Source organism: Sceloporus undulatus, chromosome 3 (genome assembly GCF_019175285.1).
Source record: "Sceloporus undulatus isolate JIND9_A2432 ecotype Alabama chromosome 3, SceUnd_v1.1, whole genome shotgun sequence".
Lineage (NCBI taxonomy): Eukaryota > Metazoa > Chordata > Lepidosauria > Squamata > Phrynosomatidae > Sceloporus > Sceloporus undulatus.
In genome coordinates, this window is record NC_056524.1 from 161,667,675 (window position 1) to 161,691,066 (window position 23,392).

The window sequence follows — 23,392 nt, forward strand, 5'->3', positions numbered from 1 at the left end:
CATAACTAAAACGTATATATCCATATAAAAGTCTCTCTGACATGATTATATGCAGAGAGGGGCTCAGCCCAGTCTGATGTGGAAGGACATTCCAGAGGGTGGGAGCAGCCACTAAGAAAGTTCTCTCTCTTGTGACCTCACCAAGTGAGGCTGTGATGGTGGCAAGACTGAGAGAACCTAATCCATCTCTGGTAGATCTTAGGACCTTTACAGGTTTGTATGTGGAGATATGGTCTTTCAGATAGGGCTTTATAGGTCGTGACCAGCACTTTGAATCGTGCCCAGAAATGAACCAGTAGCCAGTGCAGCTGTTTCAACAAGAGAGTTGTATGCTTTTATATGAGAGTTATATGTTGACATGAGTCAATGGTGCGATGCAGCAGCTAAAAAGGCCAATGTACTTTTAAGCTGCATCAACAGAAGTATAGTGTCTAGATCAAGGGAAGTAATAGTGCCACTGTATTCTACTTTCATCAGGCCCCACCTGGAATATTGTATCCAGTTCTAGGCACCACGGTTCAAAAAGGATGTTGAGAAACTGGAGCATATCCAAAGGAGGGCGACAAAAATGGTGAAGGGTCTGGAAACCATGCCCTATGAGGAACGACTTAGGGAGCTGGGGATGTTTAGCCTGGAGAAGAGAAGGTTAAGAGGTGATATGATAGCCCTGTTTAAATACTTGAAGAGATGTCATATTGAGGAGGGAGCATGCTTGTTTTCTGCTGCTCTAGAGAACAAGACCCGGAGAAATGAACGCAAGCTCCAGGAAAAGAGATTCCACCTCAACATTAGGAGGAACTTCCTGAGAGTAAGGGCTGTTTGACAGTGGAACACACTCCCTTGGAGTGTAGTGGAGTCTCCCTCCTTGGAGGTCTTTAAGCAGAGTCTGGATGACCATCTGTTGAGTATGCTTTGATTGTGATTTCCTGTATGGCAAGTGGTTGAACTGGATGGCCCTTGTGGTCTCTTCCAACTCTATGATTCTGTGCTCCCTATAACTAGCTCCAGGCAGCATTCTGACTATCACATTTTGAACCTGCTCAAGTTTTGGAACAGTTTCCAAAGGCAGTCCCACATAGCATGTCTTACATTAATCCAAATGGGATGAAATCAAGGCATATGTCACCATAGCCAGGTTCAATGTCTCAAGGAATGGGCACAGCTGGTGCATTAGTTTTAACTGTGCAAATTCACTCTGGCCACTGCTGAAACCTGGGTATCCAGGCACAGAGCTGAGTCTAGGAGAACACCCAATTTGCAAACCTGAGATTTCAGGGGGAATGTTAGGCCAAAAATGAAGATAGTTGGCAGGCCGATTGGAGTCTAGGATGTACAAGGGGTGCACACATCCAGGCCACAATACAGCCTGGGTGCTTCATCATTCCCACCACTACATGAAATAAAAACTATAAAGCAAAGAAGAAAGATGAGGAGGGAGAAGCTGAGGACAGTTTTCGAACACAAATTTAGAAAGTCGTTTTAAGTCTTTCTGTAAGTAGTCCTATTCAGGGCTATTGCATTCAAGACAGTATTTATATAATAAGCAATGTGGAGCTGGGGAAGAGTTGGGGAGAACATACTGAATCCAGTCTTCTCTATAGCTTTTTTGTTGTTCACCAGTGGAGCAGAACTATCTTCAAAGGGAAGCCTATTCATGTATGTTCTGTCAGTGCTATGGAATCTTAAATGTCTTGGATTCCAAATCATATAATGTGCATACACGGATATAAAAGGCTTCCTTTGATAGATATTCACCTTCCAGATCTTAGAAGGCAATGAGAACAGTGACAGAGGCAGACTAAGCACACCTGTTCTTGCTCTGTCTCTTTATATTAGGTAAAAAAAAACTTGCTTCAAATGATTTAACAGGATAAAAAAAGTCATATTTAAAATCATATTTATGCCCTGTGCATCACCAAATTTTGAAGACATTTTCAAAAGTTAACCCAGTGTAACAGAACTGCAGTGGGGGGAATGCAATCTATGAGTTATCTGTGGCTGAAAGAGAATTTTTGTGGTCCACAAAGTCCCCCACATCATTTTTTTAAATTATTACTCAAAATGTCCCCAACTTCCCCCAAACAAACATAGGGAGCATTTTGCAACATTAACTTCACCCTGGGCTGTTTTAGGCCAAGGGGAAGTTTTGTCTTAAAACTGGACATCTAGTTCACTTCCTCGATCAGTAAAAGGACTCTTCTTGTTCTAAAATACCATGGGCTATGATAAAAAAAGGCCAAAATTGCTCTGGGGCAATGAGGCTGGGGAACATTTTGAGTTATATAAAATAAAATTGTTAGCATGGGACAGGAGCAATTCTCTAAAGTCCAATGAAGGCACATCAGGGCATCTGACCTAGGGTAGTTGCCCACCTCTAGACTAAACAGTTGTAGAGGCAGTGTTAATGCAATCACATAAGGCTTCCATTTACTATGACATTTTCTCCAAAAGCAAAACAATAGAAAATAATTTCTAGACAGTCTTAGAACATACCTTAATATATGTTACCTATTATTTCAAGTACTATAAGTATGAGTGTGTGTTGGGGAGAGAATAAGATCTCTCATCTTTTGGGGAAAATAATTCTGTAATATTCTGAAAGCTAAAAGTTTCATGGTGTTATTATGAAATGTTCACTTATTCATTGCTGCAGCAAAGGGCATGTTTTCCCTTTCACTTCAAGATAAGATGTATTTCTTGGAAACGCTGATCTCAGCTATTGAGTTCTATTCCTGATCTTCAAGGATGCTTGGATATGGTGATGTTTTCCAAAGAGTAGGTGTGATTCAATAGCTGTAGAATAGGCTGTGGTTCAGAACTGTACAAACTGTCCAGTTCTGGGACACGTCTTGAAATTCTGTGGCTGATATAGACATAATTTGCTTTTTACTGAGATCCCATGACATCTGGCCACCCAATTATTTGTGCTTTTTTGTATCAGTGATAAGTGGCATATCAAAAGATTTTTCTGAGTTTTGTTATTAAGTTTTTGCTATATTTAATTCCTCAGAGAGATTTGAAGGTGTTGATGCAATGTATGTAATGAAGTAGTCCATGTGAAGTGGGAAGCTCTCAGCCATTTTCATGGAGAAATTGCCAACCCAAGATAATGAGGTTGCACCAAAAATATTTCTTCATGTACTACCAGTGATTGTTCAAAAACCAGTTTCTTTTTTCAGTTTCTAGCGTAACTACCATGAAAGGAGCAAATGTCCAAGTAGCTCTTTATGCAGTTGTAGCCAAGGGTCTATTTAGGGGAATTTATTATTAGCTCAATATTGCAAGATGGTTCGTCTACAACAGCCCTGTGAAGTCGCCTCCCGATATGTATACCAAAAAAATTGGAAATTCCTAAGAAATGGAGCAGAGACAGACTTCTTCTATTTAAGTCTAATTTTTATTAAAAGATAGATCACTAGCAATTCACTAACACACACATATTCAAACAAAGCTCGAGAAATCAGGCATTTAGCGTGGGATAAAATATAGGCAGCACTAGGGTAATATGTACCAAAGTTGAGGCCTCTTCCGGTAGTCCAATTAGTTGAGATGGAGATGAGACTCAGTCATGGAGAGAAATGACTGGGCTGGAGCTAGACCAGAATTCAGAGGGACAGAGCTTCCTCCTGAAATCCATTCTGGCACACTGAAGGGAGAAATCTAAGAGTTTTTAAAGGCAGAAACTAAGCCTTTGGCAAAGGGTGTCTAATTATTTGGGCGACACCTGGGCAGAGTGGTCTGATGTCTGGTGGACTTAATCTGATCCAACAACAAATTGAGGAGGGGGTAAGATAACCAGTTTGGGCAAACATTGCACTTCCTGATTATTTGGACAGAATGATAATCTCATTGGCGATCTCCTAGACTATCTGGGGGATAATATTTGCTGAGGATGACTTCACTTGGATGTGGTGTGTATATGTCCTCTCGCTTAGGTAATGATGGAGGACAGCAGGCCAGAGTCCATCTATGGAATATCATGGACCCAAGCCATTGTTGTTATTGTTATTGTCATCATTGTGTGAGATCAAGTTGTTTCCAATTTATGGAAATCCTGAGATGAAACTATCATGGGTTTTCTTGGAAAGATTTGTTCAGAGAGGGGTTGTCATTACTTTCCTCTGAGACTGAGAGATTGTGACTTGCCCAAGATTACCCAAAGGGTTTCCATAGCCAAGCAGGTTTTTGAACTCTGGTGTCTTGGAGTGCTACTGTTGTGGATTTAGAATAAGTCTTTGCATTCATTGAGAATGGGCATGGCTGAAATCATGCAGATGTTCTGTAGCATTTTAAATTCAGTAATTACCTGTTTTGAAGCAAAGGTCAACATTTTGTCTGTTAAAAGAGTGGTAACTAATGTTCAAGATGTATATGAGATGAAATCAGCTTTATTGTTAGATTCTCTCCTTTGAATTCAAACAATAAAGTAATCCAAATGCATGTGAATTCATATTTTCACATTACTCCTTTTCTAATCCCTTTAAATGGAAGATTTCAGGGTTCTATATGAGTGACTATGAAAAATGTGATGCATAGTCTGATAATAGTGGCTGCTAAATTAATCACAAACGATTAAATCCTGTTTCAGCATGAGCAAATAATGTGATGTGTGTGGTTATCACATGAATAGGTTACAGCTCAGTGGGAGCAGAAGACTGCTTAGGGTGAAGAGATACATGATATTTTTATTAAAGGGTCAGAATTGAAAAGTAAGCTCTGAACCAGAGGGAGTTGTTGATGTTAATATTCTGGGAAGAATTTTAGCATGAAGACATTTGTTTTATTAATGGAGCATGTCTGAAAGTTCACTTGAAATGTGACTCATTGCACATTTCCTCTGTAACCATTTTATCTCCATAGTAATTTCATTCTTAAGGCTGTGCTGAATTATTTGTTGCTTAAATTTTCAGGGTGAAAGTTATCTGCAGGCATGTCTACACAGGCCATTTACACCAGTTTCTCCACACCCTCATGTGACCCTGTCCATGTGACACAAGGCCAAAGGACTGTTTTCACAAGGGACAGACAGTTCTGCATTGTATTTTGGCAATCCCTGCTCCACATTTTGCTCCAAATTTTCCAGGACAATCCACAACATTCTGGAGCAACACCAGGGAGATGTTTACACATTCTTCCTGCAATAATAATAATAACTTTATTACGGCCAATTGGCCAGCACGATTACAAAATTCCAGTTTAAAACACAACATAGGTTCATGTACAGGCAGATTGGAGAGTATAAACAAATGACGGTCTATGAAAAGTAAGGATAAAAAGCAATGTTGCCTGGTGTTGCAGCTGCTGGAGCAAGTAACCCTCTTTGAGGTCACAACAAGGTGCCTAGCCAGAAGATTGCCAATGGGCACCTCATTTTCAACCTCAGAGGAAGAGACTTGCCCAGGGCAATTTGGGGCAGATTAGGGGCCAGAATCTCTGGGAGCAGCTCAGTGTATTCTGTTCAGTGTAGACCTGCACCATGTGTGTGATGGAGTGAGAGACAGAGAAAATTGTGTTTCTCAAACACTACCATAGGGGCTGTACAGATGGCCGGCAAAACATTGCCCCTTTTCACCCCAGATTGGGGCCACAGCAACCACATGCCATGGCCTCCGCAAGGAGCAAAAAAGAAGCCATGAAAAGTGAGTTCCTTCTGCTCCCTGAGAGGGGCGTCATAGGTGCGGCACCCCTTACGTGCAGCACCATTTGGGCACTGCGCCACAGTGGCATCACCATTGTGCATGCTGTGTAAATGGGTGCATACCAAAATGGGCCGGGGTCACAGCATTAAGCGTGCAGACGTTACGCCGTGACTTGACAATAGGCTTTTTGTCAGTCTGTCCAGGGCCTTTGTTCTCTTAATCTGTTGCTTTCACTCTAGTGGTTAAGATCCATGTTTCCTTGATAGTAACCCAAACATTTACAATCCTTTGCTCAGCATGACATGATGATACTGTATTCAGATGTCACAAGGGAGGGAGGATTAGAATATGGTCAGTACTTCTTGAGAGAATTGTGCGTCTGATCCCAGCCATTGAGAAATGCAAACCTGTTTCAAGCTGAGATGAACATTTTAATAGGAATAGGTAAGAAATATAGCCCAAAGGTATTTCTTAATGGGTTTACCAAATCTGTATCCCTTGCAAAGTCAGGTGGATTTAGCTGCCAGAAATCCATATATTTCCTAGTTTGTAGTATGTTTTTCAAAAGAAAAAAAATGTGTTCAGCAGTCATTCAGGCATTGGAGATGTGCAGAGAAGGGCTTGCAATTACAAATTGTATATAAACATATGTTACAGTGGTACCCCGGGATACGAAATACCCAGGTTACGAAATTTCCGGGATACGAAAAAATCCCATAGGAAATAATTGTTCCGGGTTACGAATGTTTTTTCGGGTTACGAAAAAAATTTTGGTGCTTTTTTCGGCTTTTTCGCACGAAATCGCGGCTTTTCCCCATTAGCGCCTATGGCATTTCGGCTTGCGAATGCTTTTCGGGTTACGAAAGCGGCGGCGGAACGAATTAATTTCGTAACCCGAGGCACCACTGTATTAGCTATGGGAGTATATGTACTAAAATGTTTATGTTTGGGGGAAAAACAGAAAATTACATATACAATTCTGTGTATGTGTGTGGTGGTGGGATCAATTTTTTTGAAATGTGAAGCTGGAGAAGAATTCTACAGTTATTCTTGTTGTTGTTTCTGACGTATAAAGATCCTAAGCTGAACCTATCATGGGGTGTTCTTGGCAAGACTTATTCAGAGGAGGTTTGCCTCCTGAGGCTGAGGGCATGGTGATTTGCCCAAGGTTATCTAGTAGGTTACATGGCCGAGCTGGGAAGCCAGAGTCATAATCCAACACTCAAGCCACTATGCCATGCTGGCTCTTTACACAGATACTTTGGAGTGCTAAAAAGACAAAAAAATGGGTCCAAGAGTCAATCAAGTCTGAACTCTCTCTACAAGCCAAGATGACTAAACTGAGACTGTCATACTTTGGTCATATCATGAGAAGGCATGACTCCCTAGAAAAGACAAAAAAGCTTAGTAAGGTTGAAGGCAGTATATACATTAATTCCAGAAATAGATGTTATGATGTGAATATCCATTTAGAAGACAACAGATATGAAATTAATTCATGTAGGTGTAGACCAGGCAACCTGGAGAACCCTCCTCTCCTTTATGATTGTGCCAGGTCCTCTGGTTAGCTTAGAAGTTTATTATCTTGTGAAATTTCATAAGTGAGTAACTAGACATTTTCAGTGGTGGTGCCAAAACAGTGGAATGCTTCCTTAACTGTGCATTGAAGACTTCTAAAATTTTAAATTACAATAAACCTTAATGCTTAATACTGTTTCTTTTAGAAACTCACCAGCTTTAACCTGATCATTCTTCTTATGCTCCAGAGACTAGGACCCGGAGCAATGGATGCAAGCTACAGGAAAAGAGATTCCACCTCAACATTAGGAGGAACTTCCCGACAGTAAGGGCTGTTCACACTCCCTCGGAGTGTAGTGGAGTCGCCTTCCTTAGAGGTCTTTAAACAGAGACTGGATGGCCATCTGTCAGGGATGCTTTGATTTAGATTTCCTGCATGGCAGGAGGTTGGACTTGATGGCCCTTGCGGTCTCTTCCAACCCTTTACTTTTTGTTTTAGTTACGTTTTTCAGGTTTATTGAGGATGTTTGTGATTTAACTGGTTTGCACTTGGGATTTGTTTATAACCATGAAGCATCAATGAGGACAGTAATAAATGTTGGCACTAGTAGTAAGTGAGCTGTTGTTTTGTCTAGCTGAAAGGGTCATTGTAAACTCACCATCCTAAAAGGCCTACCTGCTGAACCAATTCTTTGTCTCCTTAATGGGCTTGTGTAAGTATACCCTAAGCAGACTGTCTTCAGAATCATTGGTTACTATAAAAAGAATTCCCATGAGGAAGAGGAACAGCAATCCTTTTCTTCTTCGTGATCTATCCTATCCTGTGCAATGAAGACCAGTGTGAAGGATGCTGCTGCCCCCTAAGATGAGCACAATTGTTTGGCATCTTGGTGAGTGTTACCAAACGCAGAGACTATTGAGCCTGGGGCTTTATGAGCCATCTTAGCCCTTGCTCTCCCTGTTACCTGCTCAATTACCCAGCTACCCTACAAGCAGTACAGGCATTTGGTGGCACCTTGCCGTCTGGTTAGAATATTCTCACTTTCCAGTATTTTGTTCGGTTTTGCATTGATTTATGGAAAGATTGTACTGGATATGGGTGTTTTAAAAGGCAGTCCCTGGCAGGTAACTGGGGAAACTGAAGCTACTACAGTGATGGGAGCACCTCAGGTTATCTATTGGGTGCAGGGCAGGTCTCCAGACTTGCCCCTGTAGATGATGGGGCCTTGGAGGTGGGACAGGAGACTACCTCAGAGCTAGCCTTGGACACCTTTTCCTTTATACCATGGTATGTGGAAAGACATCCCTAAAAGAGATTATACTTGTTGATAGCTGGATGCCTACATCTAAAATAGTGACTGGCATGTTGCTTCACTCAGGGGTAGGTGAGGAAAAAGTGAAGATGGAAGCCTTTTCCTTAGGTAGACCCCACATAGGCTTCTTTCACCTACAGATCATTAAATTTTTACATAAAGTGATCCAATCTCATTTCCTAGTGCATAAGCATATCTCTTTAATTAATCTGAGTCAGTATTCATTAAAACTACATAAGCTGCCATATTATTTAGAGCTGCCTTTATCCCCCTAGCACCAGTGTGAATGTCCTTAACTTGGATGACATCCATCTACAAGTTATGCATATTAGGCTGTACATAGTGCTGCCGAAGACTGGACAAAACAGTTCCGTAGTTCCAAGTGACAAAACTGCTGCAACAGTTCAAGCAACTCAGCCAGAGATATACGAATTAAAATATTAAAACCTGTAGTGGAAATGCAAGCCTACCCACACTTCCACTTAAGTCTCATATCTTATGTCTCAGGTGACGTTGAGATGGACAAGGTGAACAGGTTTTACTTGTGGGACTACAAAATCACTATGGGCCTATCACACGTAGGTCCTATGTGCTTCCATCCCAAAAATGGTTTCAAAGTTTATGTGTTTGTGGACACATCAGCAGATGTTTGTCAGTGAGGATCCCTGGAACAGAAACTGTGTCTGAGCTGTAGATAGTCCAGGGAGGAGTATGGAACAAGCCAAGCCTAGGGAATCTCAGAATTTGATATAGATTCCCATGGAATAAATGTACTCTCTTTGAAATAGAAATTTGTAGGTGCCATGTTTCTTTCCACCACAGTGAATCCATGGGAATTTTTGTTTTCTGACAGATTATATATGTTAGGCCCCAGAGAAAGTTTGTCTGGATAAACTATTAGGCAACTCTGATAAAAAAAAAAAAACACATACAGAAAAGTAGGAATTTTAGAATGTTAGAATAATAAATAGTGGGATGTTAAATGTGGCATCACTGCAGTAAGAATTCTCTTTTACATTGTTTATAGCTTGTTGTTCCATTCAGAAAATGCAGATGCAGAGATAAACAGATACCGAAAATAGTCCAGAAGAGTTTATTTCCAACTGTATATCATTTTCTTTTAATAGGCAGGATAAATGCTTAAAGTGCATCTTGCTTTTTAAAGTTTATACATTTCCAGCAATGCATTGTGAAGATAAATCAAGCACTAACTATATAAATGTGTTTAAAATTGTGAACAGTTTAGGAAATGAATTTATAGCAGGGATAATTTTGTGCAATTTAAGTACCATTTACCTGAATACTTGAGACAACTAATTAATAAAGGATGGTTAATTTTTAAACATGACCTTACATTTGTGTTTCACTGCTGAAGTGCTTGCTTGTCCTAACTCTGAAAGAGAATAGTAAATATATGCACAGGAGATCCTGAACAGTTTGTGTTATACTGTATGTACTGCAGTATGTATGGGAATGAGAGAATCTGAAAAATAGGTAATGATTTCTGGAGGGTTCAAGTTTTAGCCACATGTTATTGAAAGCACAAAGATCATTCATTTCTTGAAGATAATAAAGATGCATAGGAACCCTATTTCTGTGAAGTTTTTAACTGAAAATGGAAATCTTCCTTCCTGCCTTCCTTCCATACAATGTGATAGCAGCTAAAGACCTACTTTCTGTGGCACTTTTGGTAGGGCCAACTCTGCTAGTGGGCAGAAGGAGACAGCTGTCTCAAATGAGTATATGAATATATACTGAATATCACAAAAACTCACCTAAAGGTTAGCTATTAAATGAATTAATATTGTATTTTTATTGCCAGGGAAAGAAAAATGTGCTAGAAGCATTTTCTGCTTCCTATGCCAAATAACATTGGATATAATTCACATTAATTTTGGTGCAAGCTACACTTAGCTACTCCACTTTAGGCAGACAAGAAAGGTCTTGGGCCAGTCTTTCCATTTGGAAGTTAGCTAATGGTTTTAATTAAGTTGACTGTTTTTACATTCTTGTTACTCTGCTGGAAAAGCAGGTGACAATCAGGTGGCAAATGTCCACATCATGATAGCATGGTATGTAATGTTGATGAAATAATAAAATGATATGTATTATTTCATGTATAATATTTCTGAGAATGATGCACATTATTTCTGAGAAAAGAAGGCATTGTTCAATTCATATGTAAGGTGTGATCTCTTTCCTACCTGATGACTTTTCCTTCTTCATGTTGGGTGATGAAAAGCTGCCCTCATCTACTCTGTTGAGATCTAAAACCATACTGGGGCAGCATGAACATGAATAACAGAAAAAAACAGCACTTGCACTTCTATAGTAAATTTGAGTGTCATTTGTGGAGTGGAGAGTAGCTCTCATAAACACATACATTTTGCCCATTCAGGAATAAAAAAACAGACCTTTTTATGTTTCTTTTTAAAAAAAACAGGCACAAAGTTATAAGGAAGTATGTCATTTGGAAACATGTCTGCTATGAGTCAACAACAATTTGCACTTAGATAGCTCTTTCTGAAATTAGCATTTTATAGCACAGGCCTACTTTCCAAGAAATAGCAATATGGAAGAAATGAAAAGAAATATGATGAGTGAGTGTGAAAATCATTTTCTCTTAAAACCATGCAATGAGAAGCCCCTGTAAGTCTTTTCAGCTTGCTTGTTGTAAATATACAGCCTGTGGGTTAAATAGTTGAATTTATTTTCTTGAAAGCAATGCCTCTTGGGTGGATGTACCTCTATTTTGCTATAAAGTACATGTGTAACAGAATGGAAATACAGAAGAATTTAATATTACTTCTGTAAAGTAGGAATTGGAGTATTCCTTGGTGGGTAGCTGTATGGGGGAAATATGGGAGCAGTTCTTATGAAGATTCAGCAATAAAAGGTAAAGTGCAGGCTCCACCATTCTAACAGTCAGAGTCTGTTATCTGGACTACCATGGAAACATTTGGATGTCACAGCAAGCCAGAATGCATGAGAATTCTAGCTTATGGATTTCAGAACATCATATTGGCTGATTGTGGCTAAACACGCCATAGTCCTCCCATATGTAGTAATTTTGTCACTCATTACTTTGGTTTGTCTCTCCCATGACAAGCCAGAGAACTTGCTCAAGATTGAAAGAAGTAACTAAAGTGTGTGTAGAAGCCAAGAGGATTCATCTCTCAACTAGAAATGATAAACCATCTCTTCAGTTACCTGTAAGCATTAGTCACTGTATAAGGATTTTGAGATAGGACGATCTCTATAGCCATGAAGATTACAGACCTTGTTTTTTAAAACTGAAATCTGGTATTTTTACCATTTCTTAAGCTTTACCAAATATGCCCTTGGAGCATAGGAATGAACTCTCTCATGTTCTGAGTACACATGTCTATTAGGGATCTTGTGAGCAATGCTAATAGCATGTCTTAGACAAACTAGATTCAATAAAACATATTTACATAAAACTCTTTGGGGGGGGGGACAGACGTTATATGCAAAATATAAACAAATACCAAATAGAACACAATTGATTTAGGATGGAGAGATACCAACTCAAAATGAGAAACTTGCAAGTCTGCTAGGTTTTGGAATAAGCAGTGCAAAGCTGAAAGGGTTCTAAGAGGAGAGATGAGAGAAGGGAAGAGACTGAAAAGTAAGAAGAAGAAAAAACTGTACACACGTTCCATAGAAAGAGGGGTTTAGTTTTTGGAGAGCTAAAATGTGCAGAGAAAGCATTCCCCAAAAAGACAGATTGTAGAGATGACCAAAGTTATCTCTCCTTAGTCCTGTTGGACTTTTCTTGTGAGAGGCTAGAGAACTCTCCTTGCTGTACAGTGCAAATACAAAGAGAACAAGGTAAATAAGATCTTCTACCAGAGCCAGGACTCTGAGAAAAAGAACGAGCTGATGAGATTCTCGGCCAAACTCCTGGATATTGAAAGACTGATTTCACCTAAAATGACCACTGCCTAGCCCACACGGTGATTTCACATAGTCCTAGAGGCTTTCAGAAGGAGGAAACGTGTAGCTAAGACTCTTCCTTCAAGTAAAGTCTACTCCCAGAATGAACTACCTTTGAATTTGGCATCCTTTCAGGTGGGAAAATAACCAGGACATAAGGGAGTTCTTTTAAACAAAGGGATTTCTTACCCACCACCACCCCCCAAAGAGAGAGAGAGAGAGATAGAGAGAGGTGTCCATTTGGACTTTCTGAGAGACATTACACAAAAGTAATAAATAGCACACTAAAAACAATGAAATGTTTGCTATCAGCTTTATCTAAAACACATAGAGAACTCTAATCCTCTTTGCCTCTGAAAGAAATTTAGCAACAGCCAACATTACATTTGGGACTTATCCTCCACCAAGAACCTGATATGAAATGGGGCAGAACATCCAACCAATTGTCTCAGTAGTGGAATAATCAGATTATAGTGTACCTCATTGTAAAAGCTACAGGACAAAAAATACGCTTCGTTGACTCAACTTCCATATTATTACAAGGGCACTGTCTCTCTAAGTAAGGGACCAGAGCAAATCTGCTTTGGAGCAGTTTGGTGGTGGTGGTGGGGGGAACTTATCTGGCCTGAGAAAAAAGTCTGTAGTACTTTGGCACTGTCAGAATTAAAATGTAGTCATCTGATTGGAAAGGCCCAGTGTAATGTACATTCAGTGCATTAGGTGAGCAGCTTTCATAGGAGTGATAACACATATCATAAAAAGTTATGTCCCACAGTCTTTGCTTGGGAGATTTAAAGGCTGTCTCCATCCCCAAGTTAGAAAGAAGTGAAGAAGAGAGACCAATTGAAGCTGCCTTTTTTGCAAGAAGTTTGTGCCAACTACTTACACAATAGCATTGGGACAGGCATACAAGCAAGCCTGAACCAACCCCAAAGACACCAACTTTCAGCCAGAGCTTTAAAGTATACCTCCAGGTCCTTGTCAACAGATGGCTTTGGCCTGTCTCCAATAATAAAACCGAGTTTGGGACACAGTTGGGAAGTTGAAGAAGGGTCCTTAGAAATTTTGTCTGTTGCCTGTCAATTTCAGATGACACTGCCCCATCCAAATACTAGAAGCATATAAAAGTTGTGCCACAGACTTAGAGTTAAACACTTTCAAGGCAAATGGAACATATAGGCCCCTTTTAGTAAAAAAGAAATGTGTTATTGTAGCTGAGCTGGCTGATGTTTCCTGAATAGCAGTTCATCTGTGGGTATTACATGACAAAGAGTGATGGAATGATAGCCCAAGTATGAAAAGTTTTAACCTGTTCTAAAGTGTTTTAAGCATGGTTCTATTTGCAAAGGGATCTTGTAGCCCCTTTGAGACCAACTGAAAGAAAGAAACTTATGGGCAATGCACTCAGTTGTTAAAAAGCGGCCTCTGGCCCCTTCAGCTGCAGTTGTGGTCCCTAGCCAGCCACAGCCAGGAGCTGGATTATTTACAGTACTTTTTGATCCAGTCCAAAGGACTGGGTTGAAGGGCTGAAGTGGCTTTCAGATGCTTTGGGAGAGTTTGAATGCCACTCTCCCACAACGGTCGGAAGCTGGTTTATTTTGCTCATGTGTTTCAGGCCTTAGTCTCAAAAATGCTACAAGATCCCTTTCCATACTGCTTTTTCAGATTAACATGACTATGCCTTTTAATGGTTCCATTTGAGAGCGTGCACATGTACATGATGGCAAGGGCATTGTACAAAAATGGCCTTTTTGGACTACAGAAGAGGCTGTATGTATTGTTTTAATGTGTAAGCGACCCAGGTTGTGTTGCACAGAGAGGTGGGATATAAATTATTATTATTATTTAATCTAAGTGTCATTTCTGACATAACAGTGCTTATCCCCCAAGTGCATCAGATTCTAATCAGAGATATGAAAGATACCCATTGATTACCCACATATAGCTCCTGGGAGAGAATTAAGCTAAAGGTACATTTTGGAATGTTCATCAAGGGCAAGCATTCATATGTGATTAAATTAAAGTTATCACTAGAGACTATGCTGTAATTATACAGTAATATTACATTTCCTTAGGCAAAGATTGTTCTATGTCAGCCAAATACAGAAAGACATCATCAGCCCTGAGTGTGTACTGTCAATTGCTTCCAGCTCACCTTTATATGCTTAGGATAATGCAAAGTAACAGAGAGAGAGAGAGAGAGAAATAAAAGTATGTGTGTGACTCTACACGTGCACATTGTAGAAACAGTTTAAGGGACAGAAAAGATGGATGCCTACCCTGATGGTGTGGCAAAAAAAGCTCAATACCAAAAGTGGCAACTGAACACAAGTACATCATTTGTCGGTGCAAATCGTTTTGACCAAAGTGAACCAACACATCAACTCAGTAAACTGCAGCTCCCTACATTAATGCCTATGAAGAACAATGAAGTATATGATGTTGAATGCTTTCAAGTCATTTCCAATTTATGGTGGACTTCAAGGCAAGCCTATCAGAAAATGTGATTATTATTATTATTATTATTTCATAAATGGATAAAACATACACCTTTTTCAGTTATTTACAATAAGGCGATTATATAATATATAATCCCAACACGAAATCAAATTGAACATTGCCTTCCTCATTTCCTCCAGAAACAGTCCTCATCTGATCTCATTATCTCCGCAACATTATTTTAATATATAAAGGAATAGCTTACAATTTTTAATTACTGTTTACATAGAGCTTGTTCAGAATCTTATGATCCCTCCCTTACAATCACTTTGTCTTCAAACAAAGCTTTTATTTATCCTTCATATTTTTCCATCTTAATTTACAATATGTCATAATTGGGGACCACTCCTCTTCTACTAGTTCCATATTTTTGTAGTTTATGAAACAGGTTAATTTATCAATTTCAGTCATTTCCAGTAATTTCATTAACCAATCATCAATCATAGGTATTACCTGATCCTTCCAGTGTTGAGTCAATATCATTATAGCCGCCATTACTAGGTATAGCATAATGCACAATATTTTCTTTCAAAATTTGTAATGGAATTTTATTTGGCATATTTAAAATATATATTTCTGGTCTAATCTCAAATTTAATGTGTAAATCTTTTAATTGTGTGTATAAAATCCAGTGCATTTTAGGGTCTAATTGAGTTAATTCTTCAATAGGTTTCAATTCATATATATTAGGTTCTAGTTTATGTAAAATATCTCTGTAAGTCACCCATATATCTAATGATCTCCATCAACCTATGAATGCTTCTTGTGGCGAGACCTAAAGAGGAATTTTCCTGTAAATTTTTTTCTTGGTTTCCCCCTGAATACGTAGGAAAGATCTATTTGTAATATGATGTCAGAATTCACTATGTGCCACCACTTTACCATACTATCAGGATGTTTTCTAGGTAAGATTAGTTTGGATGGAGTTTGCTTTTTCTTCCTCTAAGCCTGAGAGAACGTGACCTGTGCAAGTTTATCCAGTGGGCTTACATTACTGAGCAGGGATTTGAACCCTGGTCTTCAGTCATAGTCCAATTGTCAAAGCACTACATTGTACTGACTATCAAAGAATGAAATATACCCATATAAATTAAGTTTACTAGTAAATTAGTAAGGATTAAAGGACAGCAGATGGGTAATCTTCCCTAATTTAACATGTTTCCTTTTTTTAGCAAGAATCTCAAAGTCCATTCACATCAAAAACATAGAGTATGTCGCAATTAGCCATCATTTTACTAGAGAAGACGGGTTGATGTTGCTTAGGTTTGTGTGTTAAATTAACTTAGCTTTCCCTCACTTTTCTTCTAAAATAGGATTTTTTAGAAGTGGAAAGCCAGATCCATTGGATGGTCTCAAAGTCTAGTGTAGATCCTTGACTTGTTTAGCTGAGTATGCTCTCCTTTTCCTAACAAAGACACAAAATAACTCTCAAGAAATATTACAGCATAGTGCAGATGAAATATTTCTGCACTAAATTGAGAGCCAAACAATTCAGAGCTTTTGACTCTTTGGGTATATACGTAATTTCACGGGATTCTTCTTTCACTGATTCTTGATGCATCAAAACAGAAGGCTCGTACAACTGATTCTCAAAAGGCATTGTGTTACTATTCCATTTTTTCCCTTGACTTTTTCTCCCCCGAAATTGAATCTGACAAAGTTTGGACCTCCTAGAAAATTCTATGAATAGGACAGTATGACTGCATTTTAAAAAGCCTTGTTTATAAGCACTCTGTCTTGCTAGCTTCATTTGATGTTTTTTCAGTGCTTTTATGCTTCTGAGAAAACGGCTTCAAGACAGCTACTCATTGTTCCCTAGTTTGCCATTTGTGACTGAAAGGGATGGGAGGAAATTAATTCACATGGCCCAAACTTTCCATTCCTCTAGCCACAGTTTTCTTGTTTGTGTGTGTGAGAGAGAGGCGGGGGGGGGGGGTTAATGCAAGAAATGGCTTGGGTCAGTAAAATATTATATTGCTTTTTAATATGCTGTGATATTGGGTACATATGTCTGTTGGAAATTTCATATTTTGGAATGCATTATCTTAAGTATGTATAGAGATTTTGTAGCACCTTTGAGACTAACTGAAAAAAAGGGGAAAAAAGAAAGAATTTTGTATAATAACCTTTCGTAGACTTTAGTTTGATTCTTCAGATACAGTACTTATGGTGGAGTGGAAGCCAGGGACAGACAAGAGTGCAAGAGTTTAACTGAAGGAAACTGAAAGAAATGTTGGCTACTGCAGACCCAGTCAGAATGAATAGGACCCATGAGCTCTACATGATACATAGTTTGCAAAGGGCTTCCCACATGTAGGTCCTTAGGAATGACATTACATTATTTACATTTGCTGAGAAAGGAGATATCTATCTGTATCTGGGCAAGTTTCTTGAAGAGGTTGATGTCTTATTACAGTATCTAAGTTATGTTTGTGCACATTTTTGAGATGTATTTATTCAGAACCATTTTGTTTCCAGTGACAATTTGCTTTCATTTGGTTCATTGTTTTGTTTTGTTTTGGTGGGTGCACATGGGCTAAGTTCATATCGAAACATGAAATTTACCCAATTTGATTCCATGTCAAAGAGACATGAGTCCTGTCATGTGCTTTGGAGAAGAGTAACATTCCCTTTTAGATCTGTGCTTAGTTGTTATGTCTTTCCCAAGGGCACTTTGTCCTCTTGACCCTACCATATGAATATTCAGCTCCAGGCAAGCAGGCGGTTTCACTGTTTTCTGTCTGCTGTGCTTCCAGTCATTGAGATTATTATGGCTAAAGCTACACAAATCAAAAGTGAGGAGGGAGAAGAATGCATCATGTGAATTACAGTCATGACACCTACTTTTATATGGGAAAATATTTTCATTGTGAGCATATCTGAGGTTTTGATCCAGAAAATAACAATAATCCCTGTGAAAATTTGCACCTTTTATATGGAGGCTAAGAAACATTGTCTATCTTCAACCTACTGAAAGTTGCAAGGTTGTGAAAAACAAATTATGTTTGATAAACCAATGGTGAATGAATGAGCTAGAGACATAACATTTTGTGGCCAGGTTCAGATCCCATTCTAGTTTGCTTAGACTCACACTAAGCCTTATGTCTTGCCTTCATCCTTTGTGGCTGCATGTGGTGAAATTCTGGCTTCAATCCTGAGAGTGCTCTCTCTTTTCTCTGCTATTTTACTTTCTCTAAACAAAATAAAAATAAAAATGTTTTATTCTTGGAAAGGGAAGATTGGCCTTGAGGTAGTGAAAGAGATGGGGGAGATTATGAGATTGGAAGGGGGTAATGACAGGATAAGGATGGGAGCGATGCGTGGTGCTCCTGTCCTTATTGCACAATTGCATGAAGATTATCAGATGACGTTGTGATTGTCCCATGATTATCCTGTGAATAAAGAGGAATAGTCCCATCATTTGCCTCAATTTTTTAATAATGGGATAACCCGCTAATGCTGAAGTGACAGGACAATTCCTCTTCATTGATGGGATAATCACAGAATAAGTGCCATGTGTCTGATAATGCTTTCTTGATCATGCAATTAAGGATGGGAGTATGGCAGTTCACTCCCATCTCTTTTCTGTCATTACACACACACACTCATCTGATAATCTCCAGGGAATAACTGGAATGCTTGGGTGTTCAAGTCCAACTCTTGGGATTTTATTTTTTAAGCATTGGACTTGATAACTTCAGCAGCCTAGTAATGTTTTGGGACCAACCACAGTGAGTGCTCACTAAATATTGTGGAATTCAAAAATATCAGATTTCATAAAATGCTGCCCCCCTGTACAGGATGAGATTATGACTATATCCCTCCTCTTTATTTTAGCACCCTTTTTTGGGGGTGAGGCAAGTTGATAAGAATAAATGTGTCTTTTTGGTGTTTTGGTGCTCACAAAAAGTATTGCTCTTTTCACTTCACAAATCTAGTGAAATAGTTTTTTCAGTGGTATCTCAACGGGTCAAACCACTTTACATCCCACAGTCCCATCCATCCTTAGATGGCTCTCTTGTTATCATTAATGTTTCTACTTAATGTAGATATACCTGACATTAGTACAGATAGAAGTGTATTAGAGTAGAGATAATGATATGTAAAATATGCATCAAACATGTTTGACTCATGGGAAATATATAATGCTAATATGTCCTTTGGGCACAATCAGCTAGTGAGTTCTCTTTATCATCGTCCACTGATATTAATGAATGAGATTTCAGCTTCACAGTATCTCCTTTACAAAGGTTCTGTGAATACAGTCCTTGTGGGTATTGTATTCTTAATTTGCATTTTTGCAAAAGCCATAACAAAACAGCAGGGAAATACATCCCAATATTCACATAGATAGGGTTTTGCAGCTGTAGCCTCTGATCTGACTCAAACACAGGCAGAAGATAATTTCTTTGAAATAAGTAATATAATACCTGCCAGGTTTTATATTATTATTTCAAACTCACTTTTTTGGAGGGGGGGGGGAGGAAAAAACATACAAAAAGAAGAAGGGTCTCCTGATAGATTCTGTTATAAAATGTAGCAAAACAACAGTGTATTCTAAATAATCTGTGTTTAAAGTGTGTGCATAGGTATATGTGTGTATATATATATATATATCACCATCAAATGAAACACAGTCACTGATGGAGAACAGAGAAATGTGTTGATGTGAAATAATTTGCTAGAGGCATTGTGCTTATAGGGAACTGTGTACTATAAAAATGAGAGATGTGCATTAAAAGGAAATGTGCATCTTATATTTAAGGGGTTGTACAGACAGCTCTGAAGGGGCACAACCAGATCGGGACCGCGGCATCTGCATGTCACAGCCTTGATCTGGCCTTTCCAGGGTGTGAAAAGGAGCTGCAAAAAGTGGCTCCTTTTTGCACCCTGGGAAGGGCACGATAGCCATGGCACCACGGCTTCATGGCACTCCTTCGGTGCTACGGCATGCAGACACAGTGCCAGAGGAGCACGGTGATGCCGCATGCCATGGGGTGTAGAGCATGGCATCATGTCACCCTGGGAGCAGAGCCAGGGCATGCGTCATGTAAATGCTATGCCCTGACTTCATCCCCAGCCCATCCTAAACTGCCGGTCTGCACAGCTCCTATCTTGTCCTAAGGAGTACACCAAGGAGTACCAGGAGCTGCAGACTATATTTCAGAGGAAGGAAGTGGCAAAACCACCTCTGAGTATTGCTTGCTTAAGAACACCCTATGAAATTCATGGGGCTGACATGAGTTGACAAGTGACTTGAAGGCACACATATACATACAAATCTCATATCTAAAGGCAGAGCCTGTTGAAAACAAAAACTAACCATACTAGTAATTGGGAAATGTTTTTAGCTTTCACATCCCTCCTGATTTATTTCTGATTAGTCCATTAACTTTATTTTCCTAAATGTTTCAGTGTCCATTCAGTGGAACTCTCTCTGTTGGAAGTCTCATCTGACTACCTCTCCCCAGATTTTTTGTAATGATACACTGAAGCCATGTGTAAGGAGAGTTAGTAGATTTTTTTTTTCTGTCAAGTTGCTGTTTGTGCTGTTGGTGTTCTTGTTGTTATTATTAGCACTGTTTTTATTGTTATGGTTTTGTGTTGTATTGTTCTATATCTAAATGCAAATTATCATTTCCCCCCAGAATTGTGTTGTAACATGTATCTTTCTTCATTCTGTAACGTATCCATTGTTTTCCATCTGTGTAGAACCATTCAGAAACTTCTGGAGTCAATGCATTTTAGTGGGAACTCTAACTCTAACCCCAGTGTACATATCCAGGCATGATTCCAGTGAAGGAGCTGTTTTTTTTAAAATTCATATAATTCTTTTATCACATTCACCATCAACCTGACCTTTCTTCCTTTCAACTTTTTCTCTTTCCCATGAGTCTTTGGGTTCATGGCACTGAGAGTCTCATTTGAGAAGTGTATTTTCATCTGCTATTTTACCACTTCCCCAAACTTCCATGGAGCATGGAATCAAAATCCTCCAATTTGATGGCCATTCTTCTTGTTGTTTTGCTTGAAAGAGGGACAGCATCGCTACCATAATAAGTAAGCTTCCCATAACCCCCTTTACTGCTTCAGGGTCTTCATTATGGAGAATCATCTCAATGTTCTCTACCTTCTGCCAGTGTTGAAATCCTCAGTTTCTTCAGGCTTTGCTTCAGTTCTGGTATTGTCTTAGATGCTTCCAGGAAAAACAGCACCCTCAACAGTGGAGGACCCTTGATGCCTGGAGATATTTGGAGACTTATGCAGAAGATCTAAATCTCCTTACAATAGAAGAAGGTAAAGAACAAAGACTCCCATCACAAACTGAATAGACAGAGACCACTATAATCTGTAGACATTGTTAACTTGGTGTCCCATACAACAGACTTGCCCACTCAATGTGGATTGATCTACTAACTTTTGTGTCAGTATAGCACATACAACTCACCTCTGAACAACCGGTCATTCCTCCACCTGCAATTCTGTTTTCCCCTGTTCCCATCTTGGAATAGATATATCAAAGAATATTTTTTTGGGGGGGGAGTGTAAGTTATGGTTTCCTTTTCATGAGGTAAAGAATCAAAACTTTGTGCCTACCCCTAGATTCCAACATTACTTTGGAATGACAGTTGTCTCCTAGCAGTTTGTCTTCTCCTGCCCACACCAGCCACAGTTTCCTGATTCCCAAGGAAAGCATAATTTAAACAAACACATCTGAAATGTTTGCCATGGCAGAAACATTTGGACATTCAAGAGTACGTTAGCAAGATATACTGCCCAGGTGTCAGTAGAAAGCGCAACAGTCATGGTTTACATCAGTAGTGAAGCATCATTACTTCATTGTGTGGTGTTTGAGGTCTTACTGTTTATTTGCAAGATTGTTGCATCACCATTTTCTTTATGCCTGGTTGGGCCAGCAGTTGTAAGAAATGTAAATCTTTCCTTATTTCATCCTTACACGAGATAATAAAATGATGTTAAAAGTTTTCACCTAGTTGGCAGTATTACAAGAGTTAGGAGTTTCTTGCACATTTTACTGATTTTCATATTTTGAGTGGGTTTTTGAGGGGGGGTTGCATTGCGCTTTTAGTACAAAAAATGTTGTAGCACAGCAAAAATATTTTGTGTAAAAAATATTGGTTCTGCATTGAAATAGGAAAACCCACTGGCCTTTTATTATTATTATTATTAACCTTTATTTATAAAGCGCTGTAAATTTACACAGCGCTGTACATAAATTTTTTAGTCAGACGGTTCCCTGCCCTCAGGCTTACAATCTAAAAGACACGACACAAAAGGAGAAGGGAGTGGTGGTGGGGAATAGGATCAGGTCCAGCAGATCTTCTCCACCTCCGAGGCCTGGACCAAGGCAGATGGACTGGAGGAAGGGCTTGGCTTCTTGATGGATGGTTAAAACTTTTCATTGTTTTTGAAGGATGAAAATCTCTTGGTCATGGAAATAGTTACCAATAGAGCATCTTGATCTGTCAAGACACTCTTTTTTGTCAAGGATGAGAAAACTTGCAAATATTATTTATGCCCTCTAGACTTCTTTCCATTTCTTCTCACCACATGGATAGTTTCAAAGGTGATGATGCAGACTGCATGCTCATCACCTCTTGGTAGCTGAGGCTTCTTTGGTTTAGCATTCTTTTTATCTTTGCAAAGATTTTTGCCAGCTGTTTTCACTCTACATCTTATTACCCAATAATGAAGTTCAAACCCAGACTTTGAGACCTGTCATTTTACAGGAGATGCATTTTGCTGTTAGGATAATCCCAGTCTTCATCTTCATCTGCACTTCCACCTTGACATGAACACAAAGAGTAGTGCTGCATTTGTGGGAACATTGCTATTCTCTTTTTGTGTGTTGGAGACAAACAGCTGTTCCCACCTCCAGATAGCTTGTTCTGCTCTGATAGGTATGAGTCAAAGAGACAACAAAGAAGAACAGTTACTTAGTTCTATTATCCTTCAATCAATCATCTGTGAAGTCACACAACAAATCTTCCTCTTCTGACGTTGTCACTATATTTATTATTTTCCTCTGATTTTGGCTGGTGTTGTAGACATGGAACTGAGGAGACAGTTTGTAATCCCAACTAGATATGTGCATTGGGGTGGAGATGGGGTTCCTGTCAAAATATTTGGTTCAGATCTAGAATTTTCTGTGCAGCTGTGGTTGGTGCAAAACAACTTACATGTTTAAGTCACACCTTTGCAACATTTGGCATGAAAAGCAGGACACATATGGCCAAGGAACATCATAATATGGTCAGTAAGGCAAATGCTATTAATAAGGAAGAATACAAATGATAGGAAATGGTGCAGCAATTTGCTTTTGCCTAAGACTACTGGGAAAGGTGAGAGTCCATCCTTCTTTCTCCTCTACCATCTGTTGAGTTAATTGAGTGCAAACTATTTTTGTCCTTTAAACTGCGGTTTTAGCAAATGAAATAAGCTGAG

The 23,392-nt window shown here is 39.1% G+C and overlaps 1 protein-coding gene across 8 annotated transcripts in view; it reads left to right on the plus strand.

The window, feature by feature from the left end:
- Positions 1-23,392, plus strand: part of GRID1 (glutamate ionotropic receptor delta type subunit 1) — an 887,376-nt gene that overhangs the window by 498,299 nt on the left and 365,685 nt on the right. The window lies entirely within an intron of this gene.